Consider the following 21100-nt stretch of genomic DNA (forward strand, 5'->3'; position numbering starts at 1 on the left):
TGTCGATGATTTAATAGACTCCTTGGGGCATGCTCGTTTCCTAACCACTCTTGATCTCACAAAAGGCTACTGGCAGGTGCCCTTGACCCCGGCGTCTAAGGAGAAGACAGCCTTTGCCACCCCGGAGGGGCTCTACCAGTATACCCGACTTCCGTTTGGTCTCCACGGGGCACCTGCCACGCTCCAACGCCCTGATGGATCGAGTCCTTGCGCCCCACAAGAGGTACGCAGCGGCTTATTTGGATGATGTTGTTATACAAAGTCAGGATTGGGCCAGCCACCTACCCCGGGCACAAGCGGTGCTGGATTCGCTCAGGAAGCAGGGCTCACGGCAAACCCGAAGAAGTGCAAGGTGGCCTTCAGTGAGACAAACTACCTGGGGTACACCATTGGGCGGGGGTTGGTCAAACCACAGGAAGCCAAACTGCGGGCCATACAGGACTGGCCGCAGCCCATCAACAAGAAGCAAGTAAGGTCATTTTTGGGCCTCGCTGGCTACTATAGACGCTTTATTGCAGATTTTGCTACCATAGCTGCACCGTTGACGGAGCTGACGACCAAACGCCACTCACGAATGGTGAAGTGGAACCCTGCGGCGGAGGCGGCTTTCCTCAACCTGAAGCGAGCACTCTGCTCCAGTCCGATCCTGGTGGCACCAGACTTCAAGAAGGAATTCATTGTCCAAGCGGATGCTTCGGAGGTGGGTCTGGGTGCTGTCCTCACCCAGGCACATGACGGTGAAGAACATCCCATTCTCTACCTAAGCAGAAAGTTACTTCCAAGAGAGAAGAACTATTCAACGGTGGAGAAAGAATGTCTGGCTGTAGTCTGGGCCCTGGAGTCCCTCTCGGTTCTATCTCCTGGGCCGACGTTTCATGGTGGTATCTGATCACGCCCCTCTGCAGTGGATGGCCAAGAACAAGGAATCAAACAGTAGAGTAACCAGATGGTTTTTGAGCTTGCAACCGTTTAACTTTTCTGTTGTCCACAGGGCTGGCAAGCACCACGGCAATGCGGACGCCCTCTCCCGGCGTGATGCCTTCTTCGCTGCCTTTACCCGACGAGGACGTCGGTCCCGAGGAGGGGGATGTGTGATGTCACGAGAGGCTGTGTCCTGGAGGGACGTTACATCCCCCTGAGATGGCTGCAAACCCAGACAGCTATGGCTCCATCTGCTGGTATGGTCGGGAACTCCAACCCTCTATGGCCAATCTTCCCACGCAGCTGAAACCAATCAGGAGCTGATGAGCTGAAGGTTTGTTGAAGTGAAGAGACACAGTCTCCAACCTGGGCTCTCTGGAGGACAAGAGTGCTGCACGTCCACTTCCATGAGGAATATAAGGATTTGGAGATACTTACCTTGGGGAAATACTCACCTTTGGATATATGCACCTGTGGAAATACGTGAGAGACATTTGGAAGGACTTTTTGCTGGGTTGGCCACTAGCTGCAACGTGGACTACAGCACTACTTGAGCAATCCCGCTGAAAGCTGTGTAGCCTCTCGTGACGTCACAACAGGTATAGATGGTGTAGTAGTAACCCTAACCAGATAGACAGGTATAGATGGTGTAGTAGTAACCCTAACCAGATAGACAGGTATAGATGGTGTAGTAGTAACCCTAACCAGATAGACAGGTATAGATGGTGTAGTAGTAACCCTAACCAGATAGACAGGTATAGATGGGGTAGTAGTAACCCTAACCAGATAGACAGGTATAGATGGTGTAGTAGTAACCCCTAACCAGATAGACAGGTATAGATGGTGTAGTAGTAACCCCTAACCAGATAGACAGGTATAGATGGTGTAGTAGTAACCCTAACCAGATAGACAGGTATAGATGGTGTAGCAGTAACCCTAACCAGATAGACAGGTATAGATGGGGTAGTAGTAACCCTAACCAGATAGACAGGTATAGATGGTGTAGTAGTAACCCTAACCAGATAGACAGGTATAGATGGTGTAGTAGTAACCCTAACCAGATAGACAGGTATAGATGGTGTAGTAGTAACCCTAACCAGATAGACAGGTATAGATGGTGTAGTAGTAACCCTAACCAGATAGACAGGTATAGATGGTGTAGTAGTAACCCCTAACCAGATAGACAGGTATAGATGGTGTAGTAGTAACCCTAACCAGATAGACAGGTATAGATGGTGTAGTAGTAACCCTAACCAGATAGACAGGTATGGATGGTGTAGTAGTAACCCCTAACCAGATAGACAGGTATAGATGGTGTAGTAGTAACCCTAACCAGATAGACAGGTATAGATGGTGTAGTAGTAACCCTAACCAGATAGACAGGTATAGATGGTGTAGTAGTAACCCTAACCAGATAGACAGGTATAGATGGTGTAGTAGTAACCCTAACCAGATAGACAGGTATAGATGGTGTAGTAGTAACCCTAACCAGATAGACAGGTATAGATGGTGTAGTAGTAACCCTAACCAGATAGACAGGTATAGATGGTGTAGTAGTAACCCCTAACCAGATAGACAGGTATAGATGGTGTAGTAGTAACCCTAACCAGATAGACAGGTATAGATGGTGTAGTAGTAACCCCTAACCAGATAGACAGGTATAGATGGTGTAGTGGTAACCCTAACCAGATAGACAGGTATAGATGGTGTAGTAGTAACCCTAACCAGATAGACAGGTATAGATGGTGTAGTAGTAACCCTAACCAGATAGACAGGTATAGATGGTGTAGTAGTAACCCTAACCAGATAGACAGGTATAGATGGTGTAGTAGTAACCCTAACCAGATAGACAGGTATAGATGGTGTAGTAGTAACCCTAACCAGATAGACAGGTATAGATGGTGTAGTAGTAACCCTAACCAGATAGACAGGTATAGATGGTGTAGTAGTAACCCCTAACCAGATAGACAGGTATAGATGGTGTAGTAGTAACCCTAACCAGATAGACAGGTATAGATGGTGTAGTAGTAACCCTAACCAGATAGACAGGTATAGATGGTGTAGTAGTAACCCTAACCAGATAGACAGGTATAGATGGTGTAGTAGTAACCCTAACCAGATAGACAGGTATAGATGGTGTAGTAGTAACCCTAACCAGATAGACAGGTATAGATGGTGTAGTAGTAACCCTAACCAGATAGACAGGTATAGATGGTGTAGTAGTAACCCTAACCAGATAGACAGGTATAGATGGTGTAGTAGTAACCCTAACCAGATAGACAGGTATAGATGGTGTAGTAGTAACCCTAACCAGATAGACAGGTATAGATGGTGTAGTAGTAACCCTAACCAGATAGACAGGTATAGATGGTGTAGTAGTAACCCTAACCAGATAGACAGGTATAGATGGTGTAGTAGTAACCCTAACCAGATAGACAGGTATAGATGGTGTAGTAGTAACCCTAACCAGATAGACAGGTATAGATGGTGTAGTAGTAACCCTAACCAGATAGACAGGTATAGATGGTGTAGTAGTAACCCTAACCAGATAGACAGGTATAGATGGTGTAGTAGTAACCCTAACCAGATAGACAGGTATAGATGGTGTAGTAGTAACCCTAACCAGATAGACAGGTATAGATGGTGTAGTAGTAACCCTAACCAGATAGACAGGTATAGATGGTGTAGTAGTAACCCTAACCAGATAGACAGGTATAGATGGTGTAGTAGTAACCCTAACCAGATAGACAGGTATAGATGGTGTAGTAGTAACCCTAACCAGATAGACAGGTATAGATGGTGTAGTAGTAACCCTAACCAGATAGACAGGTATAGATGGTGTAGTAGTAACCCTAACCAGATAGACAGGTATAGATGGTGTAGTAGTAACCCTAACCAGATAGACAGGTATAGATGGTGTAGTAGTAACCCTAACCAGATAGACAGGTATAGATGGTGTAGTAGTAACCCCTAACCAGATAGACAGGTATAGATGGTGTAGTAGTAACCCTAACCAGATAGACAGGTATAGATGGTGTAGTAGTAACCCTAACCAGATAGACAGGTATAGATGGTGTAGTAGTAACCCTAACCAGATAGACAGGTATAGATGGTGTAGTAGTAACCCTAACCAGATAGACAGGTATAGATGGTGTAGTAGTAACCCTAACCAGATAGACAGGTATAGATGGTGTAGTAGTAACCCTAACCAGATAGACAGGTATAGATGGTGTAGTAGTAACCCTAACCAGATAGACAGGTATAGATGGTGTAGCTAGTAGTAACCCTAACCAGATAGACAGGTATAGATGGTGTAGCTAGTAGTAACCCTAACCAGATAGACAGGTATAGATGGTGTAGCTAGTAGTAACCCTAACCAGATAGACAGGTATAGATGGTGTAGCTAGTAGTAACCCTAACCAGATAGACAGGTATAGATGGTGTAGCTAGTAGTAACCCTAACCAGATAGACAGGTATAGATGGTGTAGCTAGTAGTAACCCTAACCAGATAGACAGGTATAGATGGTGTAGCTAGTAACCCTAACCAGATAGACAGGTATAGATGGTGTAGCTAGTAGTAACCCTAACCAGATAGACAGGTATAGATGGTGTAGTAGTAACCCTAACCAGATAGACAGGTATAGATGGTGTAGTAGTAACCCTAACCAGATAGACAGGTATAGATGGTGTAGCTAGTAGTAACCCTAACCAGATAGACAGGTATAGATGGTGTAGTAGTAACCCTAACCAGATAGACAGGTATAGATGGTGTAGTAGTAACCCTAACCAGATAGACAGGTATAGATGGTGTAGTGGTAACCCTAACCAGATAGACAGGTATAGATGGTGTAGCTAGTAGTAACCCTAACCAGATAGACAGGTATAGATGGTGTAGCTAGTAGTAACCCTAACCAGATAGACAGGTATATGTAGTAGTAACCTAACCAGATAGACAGGTATAGATGGTGTAGTAGTAACCCTAACCAGATAGACAGGTATAGATGGTGTAGTAGTAACCCTAACCAGATAGACAGGTATAGATGGGGTAGTAGTAACCCTAACCAGATAGACAGGTATAGATGGTGTAGCTAGTAGTAACCCTAACCAGATAGACAGGTATAGATGGTGTAGTAGTAACCCTAACCAGATAGACAGGTATAGATGGTGTAGTAGTAACCCTAACCAGATAGACAGGTATAGATGGTGTAGTAGTAACCCTAACCAGATAGACAGGTATAGATGGTGTAGTAGTAACCTAACCAGATAGACAGGTATAGATGGTGTAGTAGTAACCCTAACCAGATAGACAGGTATAGATGGTGTAGCTAGTAGTAACCCTAACCAGATAGACAGGTATAGATGGTGTAGCTAGTAGTAACCCTAACCAGATAGACAGGTATAGATGGTGTAGCTAGTAGTAACCCTAACCAGATAGACAGGTATAGATGGTGTAGCTAGTAGTAACCCTAACCAGATAGACAGGTATAGATGGTGTAGCTAGTAGTAACCCTAACCAGATAGACAGGTATAGATGGTGTAGCTAGTAGTAACCCTAACCAGATAGACAGGTATAGATGGTGTAGCTAGTAGTAACCCTAACCAGATAGACAGGTATAGATGGTGTAGTAGTAACCCTAACCAGATAGACAGGTATAGATGGTGTAGTAGTAACCCTAACCAGATAGACAGGTATAGATGGTGTAGTAGTAACCCTAACCAGATAGACAGGTATAGATGGTGTAGTAGTAACCCTAACCAGATAGACAGGTATAGATGGTGTAGTAGTAACCCTAACCAGATAGACAGGTATAGATGGTGTAGTGGTAACCCTAACCAGATAGACAGGTATAGATGGTGTAGTAGTAACCCTAACCAGATAGACAGGTATAGATGGGGTAGTAGTAACCCTAACCAGATAGACAGGTATAGATGGTGTAGTAGTAACCCTAACCAGATAGACAGGTATAGATGGTGTAGTAGTAACCCTAACCAGATAGACAGGTATAGATGGTGTAGTAGTAACCCTAACCAGATAGACAGGTATAGATGGTGTAGTAGTAACCCTAACCAGATAGACAGGTATAGATGGTGTAGTAGTAACCCTAACCAGATAGACAGGTATAGATGGTGTAGTAGTAACCAGATAGACAGGTATAGATGGTGTAGTAGTAACCCTAACCAGATAGACAGGTATAGATGGGGTAGTAGTAACCCTAACCAGATAGACAGGTATAGATGGTGTAGTAGTAACCCTAACCAGATAGACAGGTATAGATGGGGTAGTAGTAACCCTAACCAGATAGACAGGTATAGATGGTTTAGCTAGTAGTAACCCTAACCAGATAGACAGGTATAGATGGTGTAGTAGTAACCCTAACCAGATAGACAGGTATAGATGGTGTAGTAGTAACCCTAACCAGATAGACAGGTATAGATGGTGTAGTAGTAACCCTAACCAGATAGACAGGTATAGATGGTGTAGTAGTAACCCTAACCAGATAGACAGGTATAGATGGGGTAGTAGTAACCCTAACCAGATAGACAGGTATAGATGGTGTAGTAGTAACCCTAACCAGATAGACAGGTATAGATGGTGTAGTAGTAACCCTAACCAGATAGACAGGTATAGATGGTGTAGTAGTAACCCTAACCAGATAGACAGGTATAGATGGTGTAGTAGTAACCCTAACCAGATAGACAGGTATAGATGGTGTAGTAGTAACCCTAACCAGATAGACAGGCAGGGACGGCTTGTTCAATAGGGCGATATGGGCGACGCACTGCCAAACGGGAAAAGGAAGGGATTTTTTTTCTAATCAATTATTTAAAAAAAAATATTAAAAAAAAATATATATTTTTTTAATAAATTTATAAAAAAATATATCACGGCAACAGCAGTTATCAGTGTTCACGTCTGATCTGCCAGCCACTAAATGTCAAATCAGGCTAAAGTCGTGCTTCAAATGGCCCCGCCCGTTTTTTGGGCGATTTCAGTCAGGTTGAAAATCGCCCAGAAGTCTCTCATAGCCTGTCATGTAAAATCTATTTTTTTCACATTTCAAAGCTTTCAATACATTCTCTATGGGTGTCTGTGTGCATGCACTTACGCGTTCAGTCATACGTGACGTAACGTTGAACGTAACTAAGACAATGGCGGCTATCAGCGTCTATGTTGCGACCTGCAGTGTGGCGTTATTTTATGTTTTTAATTTGTAGACTTAGTTTACAAACATTCTGCAAACATTCTGCTTTGGACTGATCTTCGGTTTTGGACTGATCTTGTTGATCGTGGTACATACCCGCTACGAACGGACTAAATAATGAAAACGCTGCTGGCAGAGAGGTGGAGCCGGCCACCTTCACCCTGGTCAGAGCGGACCGCGATCCTGGTAAGAGAGCGACTGTACCCGACATTGAACTGCTTTCTGTGTCATTGAACCTTACTATTGTTGATAAAACAAGTTTACTGGAGAACGGAGAAAAAGTAGAGACTTTTGGACAAGGTGGATAATTGTATAATATAAGGCAGTTTATTCAGAGGTAAAGATATCTGCAATCGCGTTCACGGACCCGTTCAGTCAAACTCTTAGGGAGCTATAAATCAAGCCCCATTACTTACCATATCAGATAAGAGAAATTGCTGCAGCTACATATATTTTACATCCTGGCCCTACATAGTTCACTATTTGCATCACTTACCAAAATATTACATGTGGTCATATATGCTTGGAAAGTGGAGATGCCATAGAACGTCAAAAAAGTAAACATTGCTGGAGACACATTGCGTTTGCTAGCGAAGAGATTTGTTGTGGCAAATGAACTTGGGCTGGGAATTGCCAGGAACCTCACGATAAGATATATGCATCAGCATTACGTAGTCTCATGATTCTATACGTATTGCGATTCGATACTGTGATTTTATTGCGCACCATATGTCTGTTGCAGAGGGATCAGAAAGCCATGAGAACGAGTTTTGATCAGTCATGGAAATAAAAGTGCTGAAAACAAATTGGCTCCCAATGTGAAAAGATTGAGAACAAGCTATGAAGGAACAATAATGGTGTTTTGGTGCAGGTACAGCCAACTAGCGCTAAAATATTGCGATATTGTCAATACAGTATATCGTAAAGTATCACTATGTAACTCGATTTCTTTCACCCCAATCCCTCAAATTAACGGTAAATAACTGAATTGTTTGCCCCACATTTAGCTAAGATGATTAGCTAGCCAGCTAAAATGTTTTATTTAGTTAGCAGTCGCATCTACAATAGTTTACTGTCAATAACATGTCTCCAAAAATGACGTGGTGTCTCCAATTGTGTTGACATTTTACAATTGCAATGCGCATCCATGAGTATCCACTTTCTGTAGCTCAGCTGGTAGAGCATGGTGCTTGTAACGCCAAGGTAGTGGGTTCGATCCCCGGGACCACCCATACACAAAAATGTATGCACGCATGACTGTAAGTCGCTTTGGATAAAAGCGTCTGCTAAATGGCATATTATTATTATTATTATTATTATTATTATTATCTGAAGAGAGCCCCAAACATTGTGTGCAGACATTTTATGCAATAAATGAAGTAGGTTCAATCTAGTAGTTCTGATCTTCTGATTGGTCCTGATGAGTTGGGCGAGGTCCCCTCCAGGCTACTGTCACTGTTGCATTGGCTCTGAGTCGGGTTCTCTGTCTTCAAATGTTCAGCCTAAGAGAGGGGATTTTTGTGTGTGTGTGTGTGTGTTTAACAGTGATGATGTGTGTGTGTGTGTGTGTTTAACAGTGATGATGTGTGTGTGTGTGTGTGTGTGTTTGTGTGTGTGTGTGTCCTCAGAGCAAGAACTCGTGAGTTGGAAGAACTGAGAGGCCTATGGCGTGGGTGTTGTCCTTGGCCACCTGCTGACAAGGCTGACAAGATAGGACCCTTTTGTCCATTGTTATTGGATAGGAACATAACTTATAACCAGCTCCTGACCTAAATAGATCTTAGCACAACATTTTACTCAACATATCATATTCCATATTCACTATAACAAATATATTTACTACGACATTAGCAAGAACCGCCACATCCTCAGCCGGCTAATCCAGTGTGTGAAGTTTTGCGGAGTGTTTGAGTTAGCTTTGCGAGGCAAAGATGAAACTGAGGGCTCCACCAACCCTGGTAAGCCAACACTTTTGAGATCAGTCAATAAATGCTTCTGGTATTGACTTATATGCTGCCCCTGTCTTCATGTTGTTGCTGGACATATCTTTTTTTAAATGTGTGTAGGTCACCTAAATCATCAGAAAAATTGCCCCTCCTGAGAATTTTTTCAGGAGCCGCCACTGTAGACAGGTATAGATGGTGTAGTAGTAACCCTAACCAGATAGACAGGTATAGATGGTGTAGTAGTAACCCTAACCAGATAGACAGGTATAGATGGTGTAGTAGTAACCAGATAGACAGGTATAGATGGTGTAGTAGTAACCCTAACCAGATAGACAGGTATAGATGGTGTAGTAGTAACCCTAACCAGATAGACAGGTATAGATGGTGTAGTAGTAACCCTAACCAGATAGACAGGTATAGATGGGGTAGTAGTAACCCTAACCAGATAGACAGGTATAGATGGTGTAGTAGTAACCCTAACCAGATAGACAGGTATAGATGGTGTAGTAGTAACCCTAACCAGATAGACAGGTATAGATGGTGTAGTAGTAACCCTAACCAGATAGACAGGTATAGATGGTGTAGTAGTAACCCTAACCAGATAGACAGGTATAGATGGTGTAGTAGTAACCCTAACCAGATAGACAGGTATAGACGGTGTAGTAGTAACCCTAACCAGATAGACAGGTATAGATGGTGTAGTAGTAACCCTAACCAGATAGACAGGTATAGATGGTGTAGTAGTAACCCTAACCAGATAGACAGGTATAGATGGTGTAGTAGTAACCCTAACCAGATAGACAGGTGTAGATGGTGTAGCTAGTAGTAACCCTAACCAGATAGACAGGTATAGATGGTGTAGTAGTAACCCCTAACCAGATAGACAGGTATAGATGGTGTAGTAGTAACCCTAACCAGATAGACAGGTGTAGATGGTGTAGTAGTAACCCTAACCAGATAGACAGGTATAGATGGTGTAGTAGTAACCAGATAGACAGGTATAGATGGTGTAGTAGTAACCCTAACCAGATAGACAGGTATAGATGGTGTAGTAGTAACCAGATAGACAGGTATAGATGGTGTAGTAGTAACCCTAACCAGATAGACAGGTATAGATGGTGTAGTAGTAACCCTAACCAGATAGACAGGTATAGATGGGGTAGTAGTAACCCTAACCAGATAGACAGGTATAGATGGTGTAGTAGTAACCCTAACCAGATAGACAGGTGTAGATGGTGTAGTAGTAACCCTAACCAGATAGACAGGTATAGATGGTGTAGTAGTAACCCTAACCAGATAGACAGGTATAGATGGTGTAGTAGTAAACCTAATCAGATAGACAGGTATAGATGGTGTAGTAGTAACCCTAACCAGATAGACAGGTATAGATGGTGTAGTAGTAACCCTAACCAGATAGACAGGTATAGATGGTGTAGTAGTAACCCTAACCAGATATACAGGTATATATGGTGTAGCTAGTAGTAACCCTAACCAGATAGACAGGTATAGATGGTGTAGCTAGTAGTAACCCTAACCAGATAGACAGGTATAGATGGTGTAGTAGTAACCCCTAACCAGATAGACAGGTATAGATGGTGTAGTAGTAACCCTAACCAGATAGACAGGTATAGATGGTGTAGTAGTAACCCTAACCAGATAGACAGGTATAGATGGTGTAGTAGTAACCCTAACCAGATAGACAGGTATAGATGGTGTAGCTAGTAGTAACCCTAACCAGAGAGACAGGTATAGATGGTGTAGTAGTAACCCTAACCAGATAGACAGGTATAGATGGTGTAGTAGTAACCCTAACCAGATAGACAGGTATAGATGGTGTAGTAGTAACCCTAACCAGATAGACAGGTATAGATGGTGTAGTAGTAACCCTAACCAGAGAGACAGGTATAGATGGTGTAGCTAGTAGTAACCCTAACCAGATAGACAGGTATAGATGGTGTAGTGGTAACCCTAACCAGATAGACAGGTATAGATGGTGTAGTAGTAACCAACCAGATAGACAGGTATAGATGGTGTAGTAGTAACCCCTAACCAGATAGACAGGTATAGATGGTGTAGTAGTAACCCTAACCAGATAGACAGGTATAGATGGTGTAGTAGTAACCCCTAACCAGATAGACAGGTATAGATGGTGTAGTAGTAACCCTAACCAGATAGACAGGTATAGATGGTGTAGTAGTAACCCTAACCAGATAGACAGGTATAGATGGTGTAGTAGTAACCCTAACCAGATAGACAGGTATAGATGGTGTAGTAGTAACCCTAACCAGATAGACAGGTATAGATGGTGTAGTGGTAACCCTAACCAGATAGACAGGTATAGATGGGGTAGTAGTAACCCTAACCAGATAGACAGGTATAGATGGTGTAGTAGTAACCCTAACCAGATAGACAGGTATAGATGGTGTAGTAGTAACCCTAACCAGATAGACAGGTATAGATGGTGTAGCTAGTAGTAACCCTAACCAGATAGACAGGTATAGATGGTGTAGCTAGTAGTAACCCTAACCAGATAGACAGGTATAGATGGTGTAGTAGTAACCCTAACCAGATAGACAGGTATAGATGGGGTAGTAGTAACCCTAACCAGATAGACAGGTATAGATGGGGTAGTAGTAACCCTAACCAGATAGACAGGTATAGATGGTGTAGCTAGTAGTAACCCTAACCAGATAGACAGGTATAGATGGTGTAGTAGTAACCCCTAACCAGATAGACAGGTATAGATGGTGTAGTAGTAACCCTAACCAGATAGACAGGTATAGATGGTGTAGTAGTAACCCTAACCAGATAGACAGGTATAGATGGTGTAGTAGTAACCCTAACCAGATAGACAGGTATAGATGGTGTAGTGGTAACCCTAACCAGATAGACAGGTATAGATGGTGTAGTAGTAACCCTAACCAGATAGACAGGTATAGATGGTGTAGTAGTAACCCTAACCAGATAGACAGGTATAGATGGTGTAGTAGTAACCCTAACCAGATAGACAGGTATAGATGGTGTAGTAGTAACCCTAACCAGATAGACAGGTATAGATGGTGTAGTAGTAACCCTAACCAGATAGACAGGTATAGATGGTGTAGTAGTAACCCTAACCAGATAGACAGGTATAGATGGTGTAGTAGTAACCCTAACCAGATAGACAGGTATAGATGGTGTAGTAGTAACCCTAACCAGATAGACAGGTATAGATGGTGTAGTGGTAACCCTAACCAGATAGACAGGTATAGATGGTGTAGTAGTAACCCTAACCAGATAGACAGCTATAGATGGTGTAGTAGTAACCCTAACCAGATAGACAGGTATAGATGGTGTAGTAGTAACCCTAACCACATTTACATTTACATTTTAGTCATTTAGCAGACGCTCTTATCCAGAGCGACTTACAGGAGCTTCTTAGCATGACTTGAAGCTATACATTAGTTTACAAAGTCCTCATATGACAACAAAAACATAACTAATAGCTCTTTCATTTTGGTTTTTGGTTACGATAACATAAGACCGTTGGTCATTAATCGAAATGACTGGAAATCTCAGACTTTTGCTTTAAGGTTGAAATAGAAGAGCATAGTGGATAGGATAGTGGTTGGATGTTGGATTGTTGAGATATGGGTTGAGTTCCGATTCCTTGCCTTCTCCCAATAGTGTGCACTACTTCACCCTTAATGGATGTAAAAGCACTCCATTTGTGTAACAACTGCCAACAGTCCACTGTCCACCATATTTCTTCCACCCATCCATTTCTTCTAAATCCACAAGAGGGAGAGAACGAGCGCACACCTCTGGGAGTGGGAATTGGAAACAGCCATGGATTCAGGTGCGTACCCACTGTCAAGAGAGAGGCTGGATAGAAAATCAGCATACTTAAGAGGTACAGTACTACAGGACCAGTATTAGAAAAAACTGTTCTAGAGAAACTGTATGTACTGTATGCTCCAATAAAAAGAGTTCAGTGACTGAAAGCAATGTGAGGCTTTGCTTAAACTGTCTACAGTATTGGTCCTTCAATCTAAAAACTCACTTACAGCCTCTTGCAAACACTGTAAAACAGACACATTTAAAAGATCATTCTTCATAAAAAAACACATTGATCAAAATAGAACTATTTATATTCATAAAAACAATGACTAACTTAATATACAATTTAAGCCATATTAAGGCTAATTTGACTTCAATTTGAATTCAACTTCAATTTGACCAGATAGACAGGTATAGATGGTGTAGCTAGTAGTAACCCTAACCAGATAGACAGGTATAGATGGTGTAGCTAGAAGTAACCCTAACCAGATAGACAGGTATAGATGGTGTAGTAGTAACCCTAACCAGATAGACAGGTATAGATGGTGTAGTAGTAACCCTAACCAGATAGACAGGTATAGATGGTGTAGTGGTAACCCTAACCAGATAGACAGGTATAGATGGTGTAGTAGTAACCCTAACCAGATAGACAGGTATAGATGGTGTAGTAGTAACCCTAACCAGATAGACAGGTATAGATGGTGTAGCTAGTAGTAACCCTAACCAGATAGACAGGTATAGATGGTGTAGCTAGTAGTAACCCTAACCAGATAGACAGGTATAGATGGTGTAGTAGTAACCCTAACCAGATAGACAGGTATAGATGGTGTAGCTAGTAGTAACCCTAACCAGATAGACAGTTATAGATGGTGTAGTAGTAACCCTAACCAGATAGACAGGTATAGATGGTGTAGTAGTAACGCTAACCAGATAGACAGGTATAGATGGTGTAGTAGTAACCCTAACCAGATAGACAGGTATAGATGGTGTAGTAGTAACCACAACCAGATAGACAGGTATAGATGGTGTAGTAGTAACCCTAACCAGATAGACAGGTATAGATGGTGTAGTGGTAACCCTAACCAGATAGACAGGTATAGATGGTGTAGTAGTAACCCCTAACCAGATAGACAGGTATAGATGGTGTAGTAGTAACCCTAACCAGATAGACAGGTATAGATGGTGTAGTAGTAACCCTAACCAGATAGACAGGTATAGATGGTGTAGTAGTAACCCTAACCAGATAGACAGGTATAGATGGTGTAGTAGTAACCCTAACCAGATAGACAGGTATAGATGGTGTAGTAGTAACCCCTAACCAGATAGACAGGTATAGATGGTGTAGTAGTAACCCTAACCAGATAGACAGGTATAGATGGTGTAGTAGTAACCCTAACCAGATAGACAGGTATAGATGGTGTAGTAGTAACCCTAACCAGATAGACAGGTATAGATGGTGTAGTAGTAACCCTAACCAGATAGACAGGTATAGATGGTGTAGTAGCTAGTAACCCTAACCAGATAGACAGGTATAGATGGTGTAGTAGCTAGTAACCCTAACCAGATAGACAGGTATAGATGGTGTAGTAGTAACCCTAACCAGATAGACAGGTATAGATGGTGTAGTAGTAACCCTAACCAGATAGACAGGTATAGATGGTGTAGCTAGTAGTAACCCTAACCAGATAGACAGGTATAGATGGTGGTAGTAGTAACCCTAACCAGATAGACAGGTATAGATGGTGTAGTAGTAACCCCTAAGCAGATAGACAGGTATAGATGGTGTAGTAGTAACCCTAACCAGATAGACAGGTATAGATGGTGTAGCTAGTAGTAACCCTAACCAGATAGACAGGTATAGATGGTGTAGTAGTAACCCTAACCAGATAGACAGGTATAGATGGTGTTAGTAGTAACCCTAACCAGATAGACAGGTATAGATGGTGTAGTAGTAACCCTAACCAGATAGACAGGTATAGATGGTGTAGTAGTAACCCTAACCAGATAGACAGGTATAGATGGTGTAGTAGTAACCCTAACCAGATAGACAGGTATAGATGGTGTAGCTAGTAGTAACCCTAACCAGATAGACAGGTATAGATGGTGTAGTAGTAACCCTAACCAGATAGACAGGTATAGATGGTGTAGCTAGTAGTAACCCTAACCAGATAGACAGGTATAGATGGTGTAGTAGCTAGTAACCCTAACCAGATAGACAGGTATAGATGGTGTAGTAGTAACCCTAACCAGATAGACAGGTATAGATGGTGTAGTAGTAACCCTAACCAGATAGACAGGTATAGATGGTGTAGTAGTAACCCTAACCAGATAGACAGGTATAGATGGTGTAGTAGCTAGTAACCCTAACCAGATAGACAGGTATAGATGGTGTAGTAGTAACCCTAACCAGATAGACAGGTATAGATGGTGTAGCTAGAAGTAACCCTAACCAGATAGACAGGTATAGATGGTGTAGTAGTAACCCTAACCAGATAGACAGGTATAGATGGTGTAGTAGTAACCCTAACCAGATAGACAGGTATAGATGGTGTAGCTAGTAGTAACCCTAACCAGATAGACAGGTATAGATGGTGTAGTAGTAACCCTAACCAGATAGACAGGTATAGATGGTGTAGTAGTAACCCTAACCAGATAGACAGGTATAGATGGTGTAGTAGTAACCCTAACCAGATAGACAGGTATAGATGGTGTAGTAGTAACCCTAACCAGATAGACAGGTATAGATGGTGTAGTAGTAGTAACCCTAACCAGATAGACAGGTATAGATGGTGTAGTAGTAGTAACCCTAACCAGATAGACAGGTATAGATGGTGTAGTAGTAACCCTAACCAGATAGACAGGTATAGATGGTGTAGTAGCAACCCTAACCAGATAGACAGGTATAGATGGTGTAGTAGTAACCTAACCAGATAGACAGGTATAGATGGTGTAGTAGTAACCCTAACCAGATAGACAGGTATAGATGGTAGTAGTAGTAACCCTAACCAGATAGACAGGTATAGATGGTGTAGCTAGTAGTAACCTAACCAGATAGACAGGTATAGATGGTGTAGTAGTAACCCTAACCAGATAGACAGGTATAGATGGTGTAGTAGTAACGCTAACCAGATAGACAGGTATAGATGGTGTAGTAGTAACCCCTAACCAGATAGACAGGTATAGATGGTGTAGTAGTAACCCCTAACCAGATAGACAGGTATAGATGGTGTAGCTAGTAACCCTAACCAGATAGACAGGTATAGATGGTGTAGCAGTAACCCTAACCAGATAGACAGGTATAGATGGTGTAGTAGTAACCCTAACCAGATAGACAGGTATAGATGGTGTAGTAGTAACCCTAACCAGATAGACAGGTATAGATGGTGTAGTAGCTAACCCTAACCAGATAGACAGGTATAGATGGTGTAGCTAGTAACCCTAACCAGATAGACAGGTATAGATGGTGTAGTAGTAACCCTAACCAGATAGACAGGTATAGATGGTGTAGTAGTAACCCTAACCAGATAGACAGGTATAGATGGTGTAGTAGCTAGTAACCCTAACCAGATAGACAGGTATAGATGGTGTAGTAGTAACCCTAACCAGATAGACAGGTATAGATGGTGTAGTAGTAACCCTAACCAGATAGACAGGTATAGATGGTGTAGTAGTAACCCTAACCAGATAGACAGGTATAGATGGTGTAGTAGCTAGTAACCCTAACCAGATAGACAGGTATAGATGGTGTAGTAGTAACCCTAACCAGATAGACAGGTATAGATGGTGTAGTAGTAACCCTAACCAGATAGACAGGTATAGATGGTGTAGTAGTAACCCTAACCAGATAGACAGGTATAGATGGTGCTAGTAGTAACCCTAACCAGATAGACAGGTATAGATGGTGTAGTAGTAACCCTAACCAGATAGACAGGTATAGATGGTGTAGTAGTAACCCTAACCAGATAGACAGGTATAGATGGTGTAGTAGTAACCCTAACCAGATAGACAGGTATAGATGGTGTAGTAGTAACCCTAACCAGATAGACAGGTATAGATGGTGTAGTAGTAACCCTAACCAGATAGACAGGTATAGATGGTGTAGTAGTAACCCTAACCAGATAGACAGGTATAGATGGTGTAGTAGTAACCCTAACCAGATAGACAGGTTGATGGTGTAGTAGTAACCCTAACCAGATAGACAGGTATAGATGGTGTAGTAGTAACCCCTAACCAGATAGACAGGTATAGATGGTGTAGTAGTAACCCTAACCAGATAGACAGGTATAGATGGTGTAGTAGTAACCCTAACCAGATAGACAGGTATAGATGGTGTAGTAGTAACCCTAACCAGATAGACAGGTATAGATGGTGTAGTAGTAACCCTAACCAGATAGACAGGTATAGATGGTGTAAGTAGTAACCCTAACCAGATAGACAGGTATAGATGGTGTAGTAGTAACCCTAACCAGATAGACAGGTATAGATGGTGTAGTAGTAACCTAACCAGATAGACAGGTATAGATGGTGTAGTAGTAACCCTAACCAGATAGACAGGTATAGATGGTGTAGTAGTAACCCTAACCAGATAGACAGGTATAGATGGTGTAGTAGTAACCCTAACCAGATAGACAGGTATAGATGGTGTAGTAGTAACCCTAACCAGATAGACAGGTATAGATGGTGTAGGTAGTAACCCTAACCAGATAGACAGGTATAGATGGTGGTAGTAGTAACCCTAACCAGATAGACAGGTATAGATGGTGTAGTAGTAACCCTAACCAGATAGACAGGTATAGATGGTGTAGCTAGTAACCCTAACCAGATAGACAGGTATAGATGGTGTAGTAGTAACCCTAACCAGATAGACAGGTATAGATGGTGTAGTAGTAACCCTAACCAGATAGACAGGTATAGATGGTGTAGTAGTAACCCTAACCAGATAGACAGGTATAGATGGTGTAGTAGTAACCCTAACCAGATAGACAGGTATAGATGGTGTAGTAGTAACCCTAACCAGATAGACAGGTATAGATGGTGTAGTAGTAACCCTAACCAGATAGACAGGTATAGATGGTGTAGTAGTAACCCTAACCAGATAGACAGGTATAGATGGTGTAGTAGTAACCCTAACCAGATAGACAGGTATAGATGGTGTAGTAGTAACCCTAACCAGATAGACAGGTATAGATGGTGTAGTAGTAACCCTAACCAGATAGACAGGTATAGATGGTGTAGTAGTAACCCTAACCAGATAGACAGGTATAGATGGTGTAGTAGTAACCCTAACCAGATAGACAGGTATAGATGGTGTAGTAGTAACCCTAACCAGATAGACAGGTATAGATGGTGTAGTAGTAACCCTAACCAGATAGACAGGTATAGATGGTGTAGGCTAGTAACCCTAACCAGATAGACAGGTATAGATGGTGTAGTAGTAACCCTAACCAGATAGACAGGTATAGATGGTGTAGTAGTAACCCTAACCAGATAGACAGGTATAGATGGTGTAGTAGTAACCCTAACCAGATAGACAGGTATAGATGGTGTAGTAGTAACCCTAACCAGATAGACAGGTATAGATGGTGTAGTAGTAACCCTAACCAGATAGACAGGTATAGATGGTGTAGTAGTAACCCCTAACCAGATAGACAGGTATAGATGGTGTAGTAGTAACCCTAACCAGATAGACAGGTATAGATGGTGTAGTAGTAACCCCAACCAGATAGACAGGTATAGATGGTGTAGTAGTAACCCTAACCAGATAGACAGGTATAGATGGTGTAGTAGTAACCCTAACCAGATAGACAGGTATAGATGGTGTAGTAGTAACCCTAACCAGATAGACAGGTATAGATGGTGTAGTAGTAACCCTAACCAGATAGACAGGTATAGATGGTGTAGTAGTAACCCTAACCAGATAGACAGGTATAGATGGTGTAGTAGTAACCCTAACCAGATAGACAGGTATAGATGGTGTAGTAGTAACCCTAACCAGATAGACAGGTATAGATGGTGTAGTAGTAACCCTAACCAGATAGACAGGTATAGATGGTGTAGCTAGTAACCCTAACCAGATAGACAGGTATAGATGGTGTAGTAGTAACCCTAACCAGATAGACAGGTATAGATGGTGTAGTAGTAACCCTAACCAGATAGACAGGTATAGATGGTGTAGCGTAGTAACCCTAACCAGATAGACAGGTATAGATGGTGTAGTAGTAACCCTAACCAGATAGACAGGTATAGATGGTGTAGTAGTAACCCTAACCAGATAGACAGGTATAGATGGTGTAGTAGTAACCCTAACCAGATAGACAGGTATAGATGGTGTAGTAGTAACCCTAACCAGATAGACAGGTATAGATGGTGTAGGTAGTAACCCCTAACCAGATAGACAGGTATAGATGGTGTAGTAGTAACCCTAACCAGATAGACAGGTATAGATGGTGAGCTAGTAGTAACCCTAACCAGATAGACAGGTATAGATGGTGTAGTAGTAACCCTAACCAGATAGACAGGTATAGATGGTGTAGTAGTAACCCTAACCAGATAGACAGGTATAGATGGTGTAGTAGTAACCCTAACCAGATAGACAGGTATAGATGGTGTAGTAGTAACCCCTAACCAGATAGACAGGTATAGATGGTGTAGTAGTAACCCTAACCAGATAGACAGGTATAGATGGTGTAGTAGTAACCCTAACCAGATAGACAGGTATAGATGGTGTAGTAGTAACCCTAACCAGATAGACAGGTATAGATGGTGTAGTAGTAACCCCAACCAGATAGACAGGTATAGATGGTGGCTAGTAGTAACCCTAACCAGATAGACAGGTATAGATGGTGTAGTAGTAACCCCAACCAGATAGACAGGTATAGATGTTGTAGTAGTAACCCTAACCAGATAGACAGGTATAGATGGTGTAGTAGTAACCCTAACCAGATAGACAGGTATAGATGGTGTAGTGGTAACCCTAACCAGATAGACAGGTATAGATGGTGTAGTAGTAACCCTAACCAGATAGACAGGTATAGATGGTGTAGTAGTAACCCTAACCAGATAGACAGGTATAGATGGTGTAGTAGTAACCCTAACCAGATAGACAGGTATAGATGGTGTAGCTAGTAGTAACCCTAACCAGATAGACAGGTATAGATGGTGTAGTAGTAACCCTAACCAGATAGACAGGTATAGATGGTGTAGTAGTAACCCTAACCAGATAGACAGGTGTAGATGGTGTAGCTAGTAGTAACCCTAACCAGATAGACAGGTATAGATGGTGTAGCTAGAAGTAACCCTAACCAGATAGACAGGTATAGATGGTGTAGTAGTAACCCTAACCAGATAGACAGGTATAGATGGTGTAGTAGTAACCTAACCAGATAGACAGGTATAGATGGTGTAGTGGTAACCCCTAACCAGATAGACAGGTATAGATGGTGTAGTAGTAACCCCTAACCAGATAGACAGGTATAGATGGTGTAGTAGTAACCCTAACCAGATAGACAGGTATAGATGGTGTAGTAGTAACCCTAACCAGATAGACAGGTATAGATGGTGTAGTAGTAACCCTAACCAGATAGACAGGTATAGATGGTGTAGTAGTAACCCTAACCAGATAGACAGGTATAGATGGTGTAGTGGTAACCCTAACCAGATAGATAGGTATAGATGGTGTAGTAGTAACCCTAACCAGATAGACAGGTATAGATGGTGTAGTAGTAACCCTAACCAGATAGACAGGTATAGATGGTGTAGTAGTAACCCTAACCAGATAGACAGGTATAGATGGTGTAGCTAGTAGTAACCCTAACCAGATAGACAGGTATAGATGGTGTAGCTAGTAGTAACCCTAACCAGATAGACAGGTATAGATGGTGTAGTAGTAACCCTAACCAGATAGACAGTTATAGATGGTGTAGCTAGTAGTAACCCTAACCAGATAGACAGGTTTAGATGGTGTAGTAGTAACCCTAACCAGATAGACATGTATAGATGGTGTAGCTAGTAGTAACCCTAACCAGATAGACAGGTATAGATGGTGTAGTAGTAACCCTAACCAGATAGACAGGTATAGATGGTGTAGTAGTAACCCTAACCAGATAGACAGGTATAGATGGTGTAGTAGTAACCCTAACCAGATAGACAGGTATAGATGGTGTAGCTAGTAGTAACCCTAACCAGATAGACAGGTATAGATGGTGTAGTAG

Source organism: Coregonus clupeaformis, chromosome 25 (assembly GCF_020615455.1).
Source record: "Coregonus clupeaformis isolate EN_2021a chromosome 25, ASM2061545v1, whole genome shotgun sequence".
In the NCBI taxonomy this organism is placed as follows: domain Eukaryota; kingdom Metazoa; phylum Chordata; class Actinopteri; order Salmoniformes; family Salmonidae; genus Coregonus; species Coregonus clupeaformis.